The 16,275-nt window shown below is 42.3% G+C and overlaps 1 protein-coding gene across 2 annotated transcripts in view; it reads right to left on the bottom strand.

Annotated features, from left to right (window-relative positions):
- The window catches only part of NEURL1 (neuralized E3 ubiquitin protein ligase 1), a gene marked incomplete at both ends in the record, with an annotated part of 159,267 nt that overhangs the window by 32,815 nt on the left and 110,177 nt on the right, over positions 1–16,275 (bottom strand). The window lies entirely within an intron of this gene.

Below are 16,275 nucleotides of genomic sequence, written 5' to 3'. Positions count from 1 at the left end.
ACTAGAGTAGAATCAATATTGCCTTCTACATATAAGTTGATACTGAATGCTAAAACTCCAATGTACGGTAATATGGCTTTCATTCTCGCCCATCTATAACTTTCAAAGTACCAGTAAGTTCTGAAGATAATGGTGCATAATCTGAAACTGTCTGCTTAATGAGAAATACCATAATGAAACATGATAGTTATAATATATGTGCTTTCCTCCCTTCCCCAAAAGTGTATTGTGGTGGGTGGCCATAATGATTTAAATAAATAAAAAACACCAGTAACTTGTGCAGAAATTGTATTTTTGACAAAATAAATATAAGTAGGGAATGCCCCAGGCAATGACACTACCACTCAGATCGATGAACCTTTCTTTTAGCTTCTCTTTTTACTTATGTTAATATGACCAGATTCCCATGGGAATGGAATTTGGCAATAATAGTTCCCATTCATAAAAAAGCAAAAGGAGTGTTTCTACTAACTCCTGACTTATTAACTTACTTAATATCATCCACAAAATGTATGTCATGCATCTAAAAGGAAGTTGTTTAATTAGGTTAAGGCAGACTATATCTTGACAGATGGGGGGTAGGGAAAGACACTATCATATAAATCAAGCCCTAATGTTACAATTCATGGTTGATAACTATACCAGTAAATTGACACCTGTATTATATGTTGCTTTTGTTGATTTTAACAAAACTTGACTCAGGTTGCCTTGCAAAGGCCACATCCTTCACAGAGTCCACTCTGAGAAAGTTCTTGAGATCAGTTATGAAAAGAACTTATTGCTTTTGCAAAGCCCATAAAGTCCACAGACCATAGATGGACACTAAATGTGCATGAGACGCAATAGACCATATAATTTAACTACCTGGGTAATCTTGTATGCCACAGAAAGCTGACTGCTTTAGAATACATAGTTCAGGGAGATCAACCTGGGATATTCAAGACTTCTATAGATCTTGGGGAGCATTATTTCTAGCTGCAATTAAATTATTGCTAAAGCCCAAGTACAATGTCTGAACATTATACAAATGGGACCCTATAAAAACATCTTAAGTTTGAAGTCTCTATGGTCTACTCTAATGTTTAACTTTATGGTCTGGTCTCTCAGATTTCCTCTGACAAATTTATCAGCAAATGGTAAAGTGCCACTTTACATAATTTAATTTACTGTGGCTTCTCACTGGAAGCCATGTTAGCCTTAGCTCATTATCACACCAATGTCAAGATAAGATAGAGAATAATATACAGTATATATAAGGGTATATATACCCTTGGACTACAAGGGTAACAAGACCAGGAAAAGGAAAAGAAGAACACTACCAAGATCCTTGTTTAAATTGGCCAAAGACCTAAACATTCAAGACATATGGAGAGAAAGGAATTGTGAGGCAAGACAGTACACATATTACTCAAATCAACACAGCTCATGGTCTAGGATCAACATGGTGTGGATGTCAAGGGAAATTAACTCTGAAGTTGAAGATGTGTGTATAGAGACAAGCACCTGGGCAGACCACAATCCTGTGAAATTTAGCTGGAAAGGTTCCAAAAAAACATCTAGATGGACTATACAAAGATCAATATTAAAAGAAGATGACTTCAGACTAAAGATGGAGAGAGAATTGGACTTCTTTTTTAAAGAAAATAAAGCGGAAGACACCTCTGTCCAAAATCACTGGGACACAGCTAAGGCAATTATGAGAGGAGTAGCTATAGCATATATGGCAATAATAATAATAATAATAATAATAATAATAATAATAATAATAATAATAATAATAATAATAATAATAAGAAGAAGAAGAAGAAGAAGAAGAAGAAGAAGAAGTAGTAGTAGTTGGAAGGGACCTTGGAGGTCATCTAGTCCAACCCCCTGCTAAGGCAGGAAACCCTATACCATTTCAGACAAATGGCTGTCCAGTCTCTTCTTAAAAACTTCCAGTGTTGGAGCATTCACCACTTCTGGAGGCAGGTTGTTCCACTGGTTAGTTGTTCTAACTGTCAGGAAGTTTCTCCTTAGTTCTAGGTTGCTTCTCTCCTTGACTAGTGCAAAGTCGCGTGGTCGCACAGAGAGACGGACACTTGAGCTGGGTAGTATTTCTTTTATTCGGATCAGGAATGAATCTGAGACAAAGGGGTTTACCTGGTGTTTCTTATACCTGCCCAGGTGAATGATGACCAATAGATTTGAACCTGGGCTTCCCGCCAGTGCGTGTGGCCAATAGGTTTAAACCCTGGCTTCCCGCCAGGACTGACCACGCCTGGAGCTGTCAGACTTGCTCCATCCGGCTTTTCCCGCCTTAGCGGTTATTGCCTGGAGCTGTCCAGCTCCCTGCTGCGCTGGCATTTCCTGTGTATGCTAGCAGCATACACTACACCCCTTCCCCCATAGTGAGGACTTTCCTCTGTCAAACCATCTCCAACTATATACACATATTTACAAAACATGGTTACATGGATACACTTAGTTGTTCAGTTGCCCCCCCTATGAGCGTACATAGTCAGCGAGGTAGCTTGGCGCTTTGTGTGGCCTACATGACCTTCTTGGTACAGGTTCTCCAGGAGGTATGGTGGCATGGCTATTCTCTCCTTCCTGAAGCTCCTGTTGAGGAAGGTTGCTGTGTGTCTGTGTGTGTGATTTGCTGATTCCTGGTGACTGCCTGGTTTCTCTATCAGGCTCCTGCCTGTACAGGGGTTGCCATTGCTCCCCCCCAACCATCCTCCTTGGTGAATGTGTTTGTATTGGCTTTTGTGTTGGATCTTCCTCCTCACCCCCCAGTGTGTCCTCTGCCACCCTTTCAGGAGTCCTTTTCCTCAGTTGATCCAGATGCCTTTTCCACAGGAGTCCCCCCTCCACCCTTACTCTGTAGGAAAGGGGCCCTGTTTGCTCTATAATTTCCCCTGGCACCCATGGATAACCCGTACTGTAGTTCCTGGCCCAAATGAGGTCCCCTGAGGTAAAATGTGTCTTGATGTTGGGGTTCCCCGTGTCTGCGGCTACTCTGTCTGGATGAAGCCTGTCTAAAGTTGTAATGAGGCGTCTCCCCCATCTGAGTTCCGCTGGGCTTTTGCCTGTGGCAGTGCAAGGTGTTGCGTGTTGGTGAAGGAGGAATGTGGCTAGTCTTTGCTTCCAATCTCCCTGTACTATGCGCTTGAGTGCATCTTTTGTTGTTCTCACGAATCGTTCTGCCAATCCGTTACTGGCAGGGTGGAAGGGGGCCGAGGTGACGTGTCTAATCCCCAAGGTCCTCAGGAACACCTGGAAATCCGAGGAAGTAAATTGCGTTCCATTATCTGACACGATTACATCAGGCAACCCATGTGTAGCGAATATCCCCCTCAATGCTTGGATGGTCCCTGCTGATGTCATGCTGCTTACAGGTACCTCAAGCCATTTTGAATGACTATCCACAACTACCAGAAATGTGTGACCTTGGAATGGGCCAGCGTAGTCTATGTGCACCCTGGACCAGGGTGAGTGTGTTTCCTCCCACTTATGGACTGGTGCATGTGGTTGTTCTGGCCGTGTCCTCTGGCATGTGTAACACCCCGCTACCTGTGCTTCTATCTCCTTGTCCAACCCTGGCCACCAAAGGTAACTCCTTGCTAGAGCCTTCATTCTTACTATCCCTGGGTGTCCTTCATGTAGTGATTGGAGAACTCGTTCCCTGAGCCTTGTGGGAATTATGACTCTGTTTCCCCACAAAAGGCACCCTTTGTGTGTGGACAGTTCAAACCTTCTTGAGAAGTAAGCAGTGAACTCTTGCCCTGGTGATTTGTCTTGCCACCCACTACTCACCCACGAGTGAACCCTGCTCAGAACCTTGTCTTTTGGTGTCTCTGTGGCTATGTCCTTCGCGTTGAGGGGGCATTCTGGCAGTTCTTGGATTGCCAGGATTTGGGCAGCCGGTGCTGGGTCCGGCTCCCTGTCCATTAGGGGCAGTCTGCTGAGACCATCAGCATGCCCCATCTCCTTCCCTGGTCTGTGTATCAATTTACAAGAATATGCAGAGAGAAATATTGACCATCTTAGCATTCTAGGTGACAAAATCTGTGGTGTTTGTTTCTCAGTTGTGAATAGTCCTAATAAAGGTTTATGGTCTGTGAAGATTATGAAATCTCTGCCATACAGGTAATCATGAAATTTCTTTACCCCAGCAACCACTGCCAGTGCCTCCTTGTCTATCTGGGCGTAGTTCCGCTCTGCAGCTGACAGGGTTCTGGAGTAGTAGGCGATGGGAGCCTGAGTTCCATCCTCCTTGAGATGGCTGAGCACTGCTCCAATCCCATAAGGGGATGCATCGCACGCAAGACAGATTGGCTGATCCTCCCTGAAATGGGTGACAGTGGCATCGCTTGCTAACATGTTTTTTAGTGTTTGGAATGCTTTTGCATGTTTGTCATTCCATTCCCAATGCGCTTGCTTGTCAAGTAGCCTATGTAGGGGTTCTGCAATTGAGGCTTTGTGAGGCAGGAATGTGTGGTAGAAATTGAGGAGCCCCAAGAACGCCTGCAATTCAGGCTTGTTTTTGGGAGCAGGGGCTTCTTTGATTGCCCTCACCTTTGATGCAGATGGGTGGATGCCTTGAGCATCTATCCTGAACCCCAGGAATTCTGTCTCTGGGACCCCAATCCTGCACTTCTCCCTTTTGAGTTTGAGACCTGCCCCCCTGAACCTCTCAAGGACCGTCCTTAAACGGGTCGCCAGCACGTCCGGGGAGCTGGCTGCGATCAGGACGTCATCAAAATAAGGGCAAACCCCTGGTATTCCCTTAAGCGTCCTTTCCATCACCTCCTGAAATATCCCCGGCGCTACGCTAACCCCAAACTGCAACCGGTCTACCCGGAACGCTCCCTTGTGAGTGATGATCGTTTGTGCTCTAGCAGCCCCTGGGTCTACCGGCAATTGCTAAGCTTGGGCGAGGTCCAATTTAGCGAACACCGACCCGCCTTGTAGGGACGCTAAGATGCTGCTGACTGCAGGGACCGGATAGGAATGGGCACTTAAAGCTCGGTTTATCGTCCCTTTATAATCAGCGCAGATACGAATTTCCCCATTTGCTTTAATTGGCGTTACGATGGGAGTTTCCCAATCTGCTCCATCCACTGGTGTTAACACTCCCTGATCTACCAGCTTATCCAATTCCCGCTCTATCTTTTGCTTTAATGTGAATGGAACACGCCTCGCCTTCATCCTTATGGGTTGTACCTGGGGATCTAGTCTAAATGAGATTGGGGGACCCGTGTACTTTCCCAACTGCCCATCGAACACGTCCGCGAATTCCTCGCAGACTGCTTCTAGGGACAAATGGCTCCGTGTTTGATTAATCCCTGTGATTTTGATGCCCAAGGCGTTAAACCACCCTAACCCCACAAGGCTAGTCCGCTGGCCCTTGACGACCAACACACTTAATTTACCCTTGAATCCCTTGTACTGCACCCACAACAACGCCTCCCCCCGGATTTTGATCGGTGAATTTTGAAAGTCAGTGAGGGTCAGTCTGGATGTTCTCAAGGGAACCCGTTGGCCGCTCCGCTTGCAAATGTCTAAAAACGTTCTGGCGGAGATGATGGATACGGCTGACCCTGAGTCCAGCTCCATCAAGCAGGGGACCCCTTGCAGCTTCACCCTCAGTTTTATTTTTTGGGCTAGCGCCGCAGGAGCCCCTGTTTTGAAAACGCCCGGCCGTCCCGACGTGTGACTCACAGTCAGACCCAACGACCGCTTCCCAGTACCTGTGGCATACTGGAACTCAGCTTCCACCTCGTGTAGGCTGTCCCGCTGCTTGCCTCTGCAGACCGCCCCGATGTGCCCCGTTTTTCCGCACGACCGACACTTCGCTGATTTGAAACGGCAGGTAGACCGGGGATGCTGTCCTCCACAGCTTGCACAGCGGGTAGACCGGGAGCCGCTCACGCCACAGCCAGAGCACTGGGTAGACCGGGGCTGTCCGTAACCGCTGTTCTGGGTAGACCGGGAGTTGCAGCCGCAATGCTGGGTAGACCGAGGGCGATTCGCGCTGTGACCATGAGGCTGGGTAGACCGGGGTCCGCTCGCTCCGCATCTGCACTCCTGGTCTCTCTTGCCTGCCGTGGTTGGTCTCGGTTCTTTTCTGTTGTCTCGGTCGGGGTTGAAGGATCGCTGAGGTCGGTTGATGGCATCCACCTCCAGCTCTGCCCCGTCTGCGTCGGTGCCTCTTCTCACCTGGTGGATGGATCCGCCTTCCCTCGTCTCGGGCTCCTCGGCTGCATCCCAGGCTAGGAGTTCGTCTTGGACATCCCTCAGGGTCAGTTTCTGTTTAGCAAAAAGTTTCTGGCGCAGCTTCCTGTCCCTCACCCCGCAAACGAGCCGATCCCGCAGCCTAATTTCTAGATTTTCGAAATTGCAGAGGCGAGTTGCCAGCCTCAGAGCTGCCATATACTGTTTGGCAGACTCACCTGGTCGCTGATCCCATTTTTCAAAACGATACCGCCAGGCGATCTCGGACGTCTCGGGCTTGAAATGTTCAGACAGTTTCGCCAGCAATTCGTTGTAGCCGACGGAGTGGATGTCATCGGGTGCGCAGAGGCCGACCGCCAGCTGGTAGGTTTCTGTGCCGCAGCTGCAGAGCAGTACCGCCGCTCTCTGCCGGTCCTCCTTCACCCCGTTCGCCCTCAGGTAGCATTCTATCTGCCCCACGAAGGCTTCCCACTCCTCAGGGCGGCCGCTATTGAAAAGGGGATACTGACCCAGTTGTGTCATCTTGTCGTCTCGGTTGTCCTGCGTCTGAATCCGGGGCTGCCGATTGGATTCTGTCCGTGGCTAGCGTTGTCCGATGCAGGATCCCACCTTCGTCGCCAGTGCAAAGTCGCGTGGTCGCACAGAGAGACGGACACTTGAGCTGGGTAGTATTTCTTTTATTCGGATCAGGAATGAATCTGAGACAAAGGGGTTTACCTGGTGTTTCTTATACCTGCCCAGGTGAATGATGACCAATAGATTTGAACCTGGGCTTCCCGCCAGTGCGTGTGGCCAATAGGTTTAAACCCTGGCTTCCCGCCAGGACTGACCACGCCTGGAGCTGTCAGACTTGCTCCATCCGGCTTTTCCCGCCTTAGCGGTTATTGCCTGGAGCTGTCCAGCTCCCTGCTGCGCTGGCATTTCCTGTGTATGCTAGCAGCATACACTACAACTAGTTTCCATCCATTGCTTCTTGTCCTGCTTTCAGGTGCTTTGGAGAATAGCTTGGCTCCCTCTTCTTTGTGGCGGCCCCTGAGATATTGGAACACTGCTATCATGTCACCCCTCACCCTTCTCTTCATTAAACTACACATACCCAATTCCAGCAACCGTTCCCTATATGTTTTAGCCTCCAGTCCCCCAATTATCTTTGTTCCTCTTCTCTGTACTCTTTCTAGAGTCTCAACATCTTTTTTACATCGTGGTGACCAAAACTGGATGCAGTATTCCAGGTGTGGCCTTACCAAGGCATTGTAAAGTGGTATTAGTACTTCACGTGATCTTGATTCTGTTAATGTAGCCTAGCACTGTGTTGGCTTTTTTGGCAGCTGCAGCACACTGCTGGCTCATATTTAAGTGACTCCGAGATCCCTCTCACAGTTAGTACTATTGAGCAAGGTACCACCTATACTATACCTGTGCATTTGATTTTTCCTGCCTAAATGTAGAACCTTACTTTTTTCACCATTGAATTTAATTTTGTTAGATAGCGCCCAGTGTTCGAGTCTCTCCAGATCCTCCTGTATTTTAAGCCTATCTTCTGGAGTATTGGCTATTCCTGCCAGCTTGGTGTCATCTGAGAATTTGATGAGTTCCCCATCTATCCCCTCATCCAAATCATTGATGAAGATGTTGAAGAGCACTGGGCCCAGAACAGAGCCCTGGGGCACCCCACTACACACTTCCTTCCATGTAGATGCAGTTCCATTGAGGACCACACGCTGATTACGGCCTGTCAGCCAGCTACAAATCCATCTGGTGGTGATGCTATCTAACCCACATTTTTCCATCTTATCAAGTAGTAGGTTGTGATCTACTTTATCAAATGTCTTACTGAAGTCCAAGTAAATTATATCTACAGCATTCCTCTGGTTCACTAATTTTGTCACTTGGTCAAAGAATGTAATAAGATTTGTCTGGCATGATCTGTTTTTGAGAAACCCATGTTGGCTTTTAGTGATAACTTTGTTCGCATCAAGGTGTTCGCTGATTTGTTGTTTGATTATCTTTTCCAGAATCTTCCCAGGTATTGAGGTCAGGCTGATAGGTCTGTAGTTTCCTGGATCTGTTTTTTCCCTTTTTTGAAGATGGGAACTACTGTACATCAGCTCTCTTCCATTCCTCTGGTAGTTCCCCAGTGCTCCAGGATCTTTGAAAAATATAGTTCAGTGGTTCTGAGATCACGTCTGCCAGTTCCTTGAGAACTTTGGGATGTAATCCATCTAGTCCTGGTGATTTGAACTCGTCTAGGCTGGACAGGTGCTCACTTACCATTTTCTTGCCTATCTTAACTTGCATTTCTATTCTGTTTTTTATGGCACTGGTTTTGGTAAGTTGGACTGTTTTTTCCCTTTGTGTAAAGATAGATGCAAAAAACGAGTTAAATAGTTCTGCTTTCTCCGTTACTTGTCACCTTCTTGCCACTTTCCGCCACAAATGGACCAATCATTTCCTTAACTTTTTTCTTGTTTTTTATATGTTGAAAGAAGCTTTTTTTGTTATTTTTTACTTTGGTTGCCAGCCTTAGTTCATTTTGAGCCTTAGCTTCCCTCACTTCATCTTTGCAGGCACGAGCTATTTGCTGATATTCTGCCTTAGTTATGTGCCCCTCTTTCCACTTCTTATTCTTGTCCTTTTTATCTTTCAATTTATCAGAGAGTTCTTTATGCAGCCATGTTGGTTTATTTTGAGAGCTGTTATTTTTCTTCTTTGTTGGTATTGTGCTAGACTGGGCCTTTATTATCTCACTTTTCAAAATTTCCCAAGCTTCCTGTTGTTTTCCCCTTTAGGATTCTCATCCATGGAATTCTTCCCATGGTCTCTCTACGTTTATTGAAATTAGGTCTTTTAAAGTCCAATACTCTAGTTTGGCTGTGTTCTATTGCTTGTGCTTCCAGAATGTTGAATTCCAATATTGCATGATCACTTCCCCCCAAGGTTCCTGTGGCTTCGACACTTTCTATCATTTCTCCTCTGTTAGCGAGAATTAAATCCAATATGGCTAATCCCCTAGTTCCCTTCTCTACCTTTTGGGAGAGATATCTGTAGAGATAAAGTTATTTCTTATATAGAGAGCAACTCCATCTCCTCTTTTGTTTAGTCTGTTTCTTTTAAATAGTTTAAATCCCTCTAGCTGTGTGTTCCATTTGTGGGTTTCATCCCACCATGTTTCCATAATGGCAACAATATCATATCCGCCCTCATTTACCTGAATGTGTTTAACGTGGTCCTGGATGAAGCAAAAATCCCAAAGTCATGGTCAGAGGTGAATATTGTTCTGATCTCAATCCAAAATTATAGACCAATATCTTTACTTAACTCTGATTGTAAGATATTTACAACAATTATAGCTGAGCGATTAAAAAGGTTTTTAAACGATTTTATACATGTGGACCAGAACGGATTTCTAGCCAAAAGACAAACTAAGCACAACATTAGGATAATATTGGATACGCTAGAGTACTATGAAATACATAGTGGAGAACAAATGGTGTTATTATGCTTAGATGCCCAGAAGGCTTTTGATAACATTAAGTGGTCATTTATACATCAACAACTTAGATATATGGATATGGGTGGAAAAAATTATAAACATAATAAGGGCAATATACTCTAATGAGGAAGCTAAAATAATAATAAATGGAGAAGTAACCAGGAAATTTCAAATACAAAAAGAAACATGACAAGGATGCCCTTTATCCCCATTACTATTTATATTAATGCTGGAGGTCCTAACGAGGATAATTAGAAATGAACCGCATATAAAAGGATTAGAAATTTTAAAAGAAATTTTTAAACTTCAAGCATTTGCGGACAATTTGGTCTTTATTATCCACAACAATCGGGACCAAAACTGTTGGAAGAACTAGATAAATATGGAGAAGCCGCTGGGCTGAAAATAAATAAGGGTAAAACTAAAATGATTGTTAAAAATATGACGAATAAACAGAAAGAAAATTTGGCTAGGATTATGGATATACAAATAGTTAAGAAGATAAAATATCTAGGAATTACTATTACGGCCAGATGCACTTCAATCAAAGAAGACAAAGAACATCTGGAAAGATGGGGAAACTTGAGTCTTTCATTGTTAGGGAGAATTGCTGTTGTAAAAATGAATGTACGACCTAAAATCCTATTCCTGTTCCAAAATATTCCTATACAACTAGATCAAAAAAAATTTGGAAACCTGAACAAACTGACACTAAATTTTATATGGCAAGGGAAAAAACCGAAGATTAAAATGAAACTCCTGCAGCGGAGCTAACCTGGATTAGAGAATGGATAATTTTAAAGAATAAAAGATTATTAATTTTAGAAGGCCATGATTTGCAATTAGGCTGGCACGCATTCCTATGGAATGAGAAACAAGGGCTATATCAACATTTTCAAAAACATCGGGTTAGACAAGTGCTACTCAAAATTTGGAATAAAATTAGAAAACAAAATTACATTAAAGTACCAGTCTGGTTGTCCACTCTAGAGGCGATAGTTTACCCAAATTTGTTCAATTTGGAAAACAGCACCACGTACAAAGGTATTATGAATGATGTGGGAGAATTGAAATCCAGACAGGAACTAGAACAACAAATTGGAATGGTGGCCTTACTTATAGATACAAACACGATATGGGAAAGATAAGAAAGAGTGGGGGATAAATATTCAAGAAACTGCATTGGATAAAATCTTATTAGGGCCAGATGAGAAACAAATAAGGAAATTGTATAGTCTGCTATTGGGGTATAAAATGATTGAGGAACAAGTTAAAGAACCAATGCTGATATGGGCTAAAAATTTGGGACATGGCATTGATCTTGATATATGGCAAATTCTCTGGGATAGAAATAAAAAGATAATGCTGGCCTCAGCTTATAAAGAAAACTTATATAAAATGTTTTACCTGTGGCATTTCCCCCCAGCACGATTAACCAAAATGTACAAAACAATATCCCCTAGTTGTTGGAAATGTTCCAAAGAATTAGGTTCTTATTTTCATGTTTGGTAGTCCTGTAATAAGACGCAAAAGTATTGGCAAAGGATATGGATGTGGTTAGAAGAAATATCAGGACGGAGAGTAGATTATAGTCCAGAATTTTTCCTACTTGGCATAACAACAGAGAAACATACCAAAGAAGAGTTATATATAATGATACACATCATCACAGTAACGAGAATGACGTTCACCCAGAAATGGAAAAATAGTGAAATACCTGACGAGAGAGAAGTGATAAATAAAATTTGGGCGTGCGCAGAAATAGACAAGTTAACTTTGGAAATAAAAAAATAAAGATCAGTCAGATTATTACAAAATTTGAAATAAGTTTTACATATGGTGGGAACAGAAAGGAAGGTCTCAATAGAGATATATAAGATGTTGATTTCACATATTACTAGAATAAGGTGGTCGATAAGATTGAATATTGTATAACTGTATATAAATGAAATGTACATAAAATGTATATATGTATATAAAACACAAAAATGATGTAAGACAAGAAGGAATGTCAGACCGTTAACACCTTGTCCAAAGTTTTAAATAATAAAATTTGCAATTAAAAAAAACTATATACTCTCCCCTTATCTATTCAAGCTATATGCTGAGTATATATTATGAAAAGGTAGATTGGAAGAAGATGAATGTGGTTTAAAAATATAAAAGAAGTAATATCAATAACATGCACTATGCTGACGACACTACCCTGATAGCCAAAAATACAACAGAGCTGCAATCTCTAATAATGAAAATCAAGGAGTAAGAAAAAATTGGATTAACATGAAATACAAAGACGAACAATCTAATTGACAACAGATACAACAACCAGCCTTGGATCTGATAATGATAGATACTGAAGTGATAGATACCTTCTGCTTTTTTAAGATCAACCATCAAGGAAAAAGGAATAACGCAGGGAAGAAATACACTACAGAGCAGCACTTGGTACAGCAGTCAGTGAACTTCCAAAGAATAATAATAATAATAATAATTTAATTCCTATACCGCCCTTCTCCCGAAGGTCTCAGGGCGGTGTACAGGGCAATACAATAAAATATAACATATAAAAATTAAAAAATATTAAATATTACAGCCCAATTCAATACATTAATACAATAACATTAAAATACCCCTAAACCCATCAGACCAGGCCGGCTTGTTCAAATAAATATGTTTTTAGGTCACGTCAGAAGGAGCGAAGGTCGGGAGCCATCCGGAGCTCCACCGGTAAACGGTTCCACAGGTCTGGTGCGCCCACAGAGAACGCCCTCCCCCTGGGGGCCGCCAGTCAACACTCTTTGACCGACGGCACCCTAAGGAGGCCCTCTATGTGGGAGCACAATGGACGAAGGGAAGTTGATGCCGGCCGCAGGTGCTCCCATAAGTAACCCGGACCCATGCCATTTAGAGCTTTATAGGTCGTAACCAGCACCTTGAATCTTACCCGGAGGACAACCGGAAGCCAATGCAGCTCACGGAGTAAAGGTGTTACATGGGAGTATCGGGACACCCCCACCACAACTCGTGCAGCCGCATTCTGCACCAGTTGGAGCCTCCGAGTAGTCTTCAAGGGCAGCCCCATGTAGGGAAGGCCTTGGAAAAGACATTCACATGGCATGCAGTGTCCTAAATCCTAAAAGATTAGACTAGTGCAAGCAGTGGCATTCCCTGTAATAATCTATGGAAGTGAAAGTGAAGTGACTTTGAAGAAGCAGGATAGAAACAGTATTGACACATTTGAAATTTGGGATTGAGAGAATACCATAGAGAGCCAAGAAAACAAATCTATCAAAAAAAACCAAATCAAATCAGAGTTCTCACTTGAAGCACTAATTAGCAGGCTCATTTTATCTTGTTTTGGACACATTATGCAAAGACCTAGTTCTCTGAAAAAGGCTTTGATGCTGGAAAAAATGGAAGGAAAGAGGAAAAGAAGAAAGCCAAAGGCAAGGTGGATAGACTCAGTTATATTGTCAATGGGCACTTCACTGGAAGTCTTTTAAGGACCAGGTTAGGGACAGATTGTCCTGGAGAAAATTTATGTACTCACTGAGAGACAACACTGACTTGATGACATATAAATCAAGGTTGAAAGATTGCTCTAAAATGTAATGTAAAAGAAATTCTGATATATCTAAGAGAACCACACAATCAGGAAAATCTAATAAATTCTAATGATTTCTAGTATAACTGTTAAGTGGTGGATATGAGATGAGCAGCAAACACATTTTATAAATAAATAAAAAATAAGTATTATATATCAATTTTTGAATTTATTTCCTTTCATTTCTGGTCAGAGCTTTGTCTATTCGGGGTCACTATGTGCTTTACCAGAACAATAAATGTTTTATGGAAATGAATACAAATTAGTTGTGATTTCTCTCATTCTTTGGGATTTCACACAATGGCATTACATTAAATTCTCTACCTTTACTCTTTACTTTTTCAATCTACATTTTTATGTCCCCAAACAGTCATCTGTTTTACAAATACAATACTTAATCTAAATCATTCAATGCGCTTTCTCTGTTCACTTCTGTATAGCATGGAAAATAGCCTAATAACATGTTAGACACAATAAATAATATAATTTCCTAATATATATGAATTCATTTCTTTAGGTGCACAAAGGAGCACCACCCCAACTTTCACTAAAGGAGCACTGTTTCCCATACCTTTAAAGGTAAAGGTAAAGGTTCCCCGGCAAATGTGTGCTAGTTGTTTCCAACTCTAGGGGCCAGTGCTCATCTCCGTTTCAAAGCCGAAGAGCCAGCGCTTGTCCAAGGACGTCTCCGTGGTCATGTGGCCGGCATGACTAGACGCCAAAGGCGCACGGAACGCTGTTACCTTCCCACTGTAGTGGTCCCTATTTTTCTACTTGCATTTTTACGTGCTTTCGAACTGCTAGGTTGGCAGAAGCTGGGACGAGTAACAGGCGCTCACTCTGCTACGCGGCACTCGGGATTCAACCTGCCAAACTGCCGACCTTCTGATCGACAAGCTCAGCGTCCTAACCCACTGAGCCACCGCGTCCCTGCCATACCTTTACTGTGCAATAAAGCAGTAGAATATTTTTTTCCAGAGTCCAATAAACAGATTCAATTTTGTAAACAAGTAGTTTTAACATCAGCAATTGCCCTTACAATATAACATTTATATAAAACAATAACCAATTAATTCTCCTTTTGAGTACAGCCTGATATTCATTTCCCTATACCAGTTGTAACAGAGATATGCAAGACATGGGGAATGAACAAAGTACATTCCATACTTTAAAATATGCACTAATGGTCTGTCATAATGAAACATATTTTATTAATATTTATTTTCATAGTAATGTCGGGCTTCCAATCCTGGAAATGTTTGCTTGATCTTGAATGTCCTTATGAACAAATTTTTAAAATGTAAAAATGGCATCAAGCAGCATTTTTAAACAACAAATATGGTTTAATACATTTGTTCAAACAAAATATGGCTTAAATACCACGGAAATGTATTTGGAGTTATTATGTATTATATAGGGACACGGTGGCTCAGTGGGTTAGGACACTGAGCTTGTCGATCAGATGGTTGGCAGTTTGGCGGGTCGAATCCCGAGTGCCACGTAACAGAGTGAGCACCTATTACTCGTCCCAGCTTCTGCCAACCTAGCAGTTTGAAAGCACATAAAAATGCAAGTAGAAAAATAGGGACCACTCCGGTGGGAAGGTAACAGCGTTCCGTGTGCCTTTGGCGTCTAGTCATGCCAGCCACATGACCACAGAGACTTCCTTGGACAAGCGCTGGCTCTTCAACTTTGAAACGGAGATGAGCACCGGCCCCTAGAGTCGGAAACGACGAGCATGCATGTACAGGGGAACCTTTACCTTTTTACCTTATGTATTATATAATGATATATTTTTATATATCAATGAAAGAGCACAAATTTTGCATGCAGAAAATAATATGCAATAAAGATAATATGAAAGTCTTCTACCATTAACTTTAAAGAGACTGACATGCAGACCAGTCATCAGATTACGTTTTCTTCAGTGACAGAACCTGCCCTTGGGATTATTTTGGGATGACATTGGCCATATTTGCCTCACATGAGTTTGGGCCACCAACCATTTCTGGAGGGCAGGAATAAATGATGTTGCCTTCTATTCACCTCCAACTCATCCTAAATAAGATGCCTGCCTGTATTTTCCTATTCCAAGATGACAATAATGCTTTCTGGCTTATGCTGGCTCAAGTGCTGTAGTCCAGTTTGCATGCTGTGTTTTACATTGTTTTAGGCAACCCACTTTAGTTTGATTAGCTACTGCACAAAGACAGAAACAATCTTATCTTATTTCTTCACCTTTCCTTCAAGATGGCCTGATGAAGCTTCTGAATGCCTTGGCAGTTATTTTTTTGACAGGCAGAATATCCTATTTAGAAACCTGACACAAATTGTTTCATACACAAACACATACACACAAACACACACAATATTTTTCTATTATTGAGCTACCTACTTTGCCACTTCGATTTTTTTTTAAAAAAAGACCATTTTACAGTTTTCTAGTTACTTAATTTAAAAGCTTTTGCCTCCAATTCTGAGGTAATTGTCCAATCAGGGACATACTCCATATCTACCATATGGAAGTGGCTTGGCGCAGATTAAAAAGTCAAAATGACAATAAAATACAAAAAGCCTGCAATAACTCTCTATAAAGTTTATCAGGCCAGTTGAGTCCTTAGGTCATTAACAGTTTATGCCCAAAACAAACAATTTTAAAATGTACTGACACTCTTGCTCTATGGCTGTTAATCTTCTTGACCTTTGGAACAAGAACAAGAAACAGTGACTAAAAGATAAGCATAACAGGAGATGGAGTTAGAAAAAAAATTCAAGAGATAAAAATGCATGGATAGCTATACTGTTTCAGAAACTCACATTAGTAGAAATGCCTGATTCTGTTGTTCAGCCACTGGAGAGTCATTACTAATTCAGATAAGGCAAGAATTAAAAGTATTTTTTCTCAAGAATACAAGGACATACTGTAGCAACTTGTAACAATGCCATATTTTTTCAGATA

The sequence above is a fragment of the Vipera berus genome (genome assembly GCF_964194415.1).
Source record: "Vipera berus genome assembly, chromosome: 5".
NCBI lineage: Eukaryota > Metazoa > Chordata > Lepidosauria > Squamata > Viperidae > Vipera > Vipera berus.
Note: the sequence above shows the minus strand (reverse complement) of the source record. Positions and strands in the feature narration are given on the sequence as shown.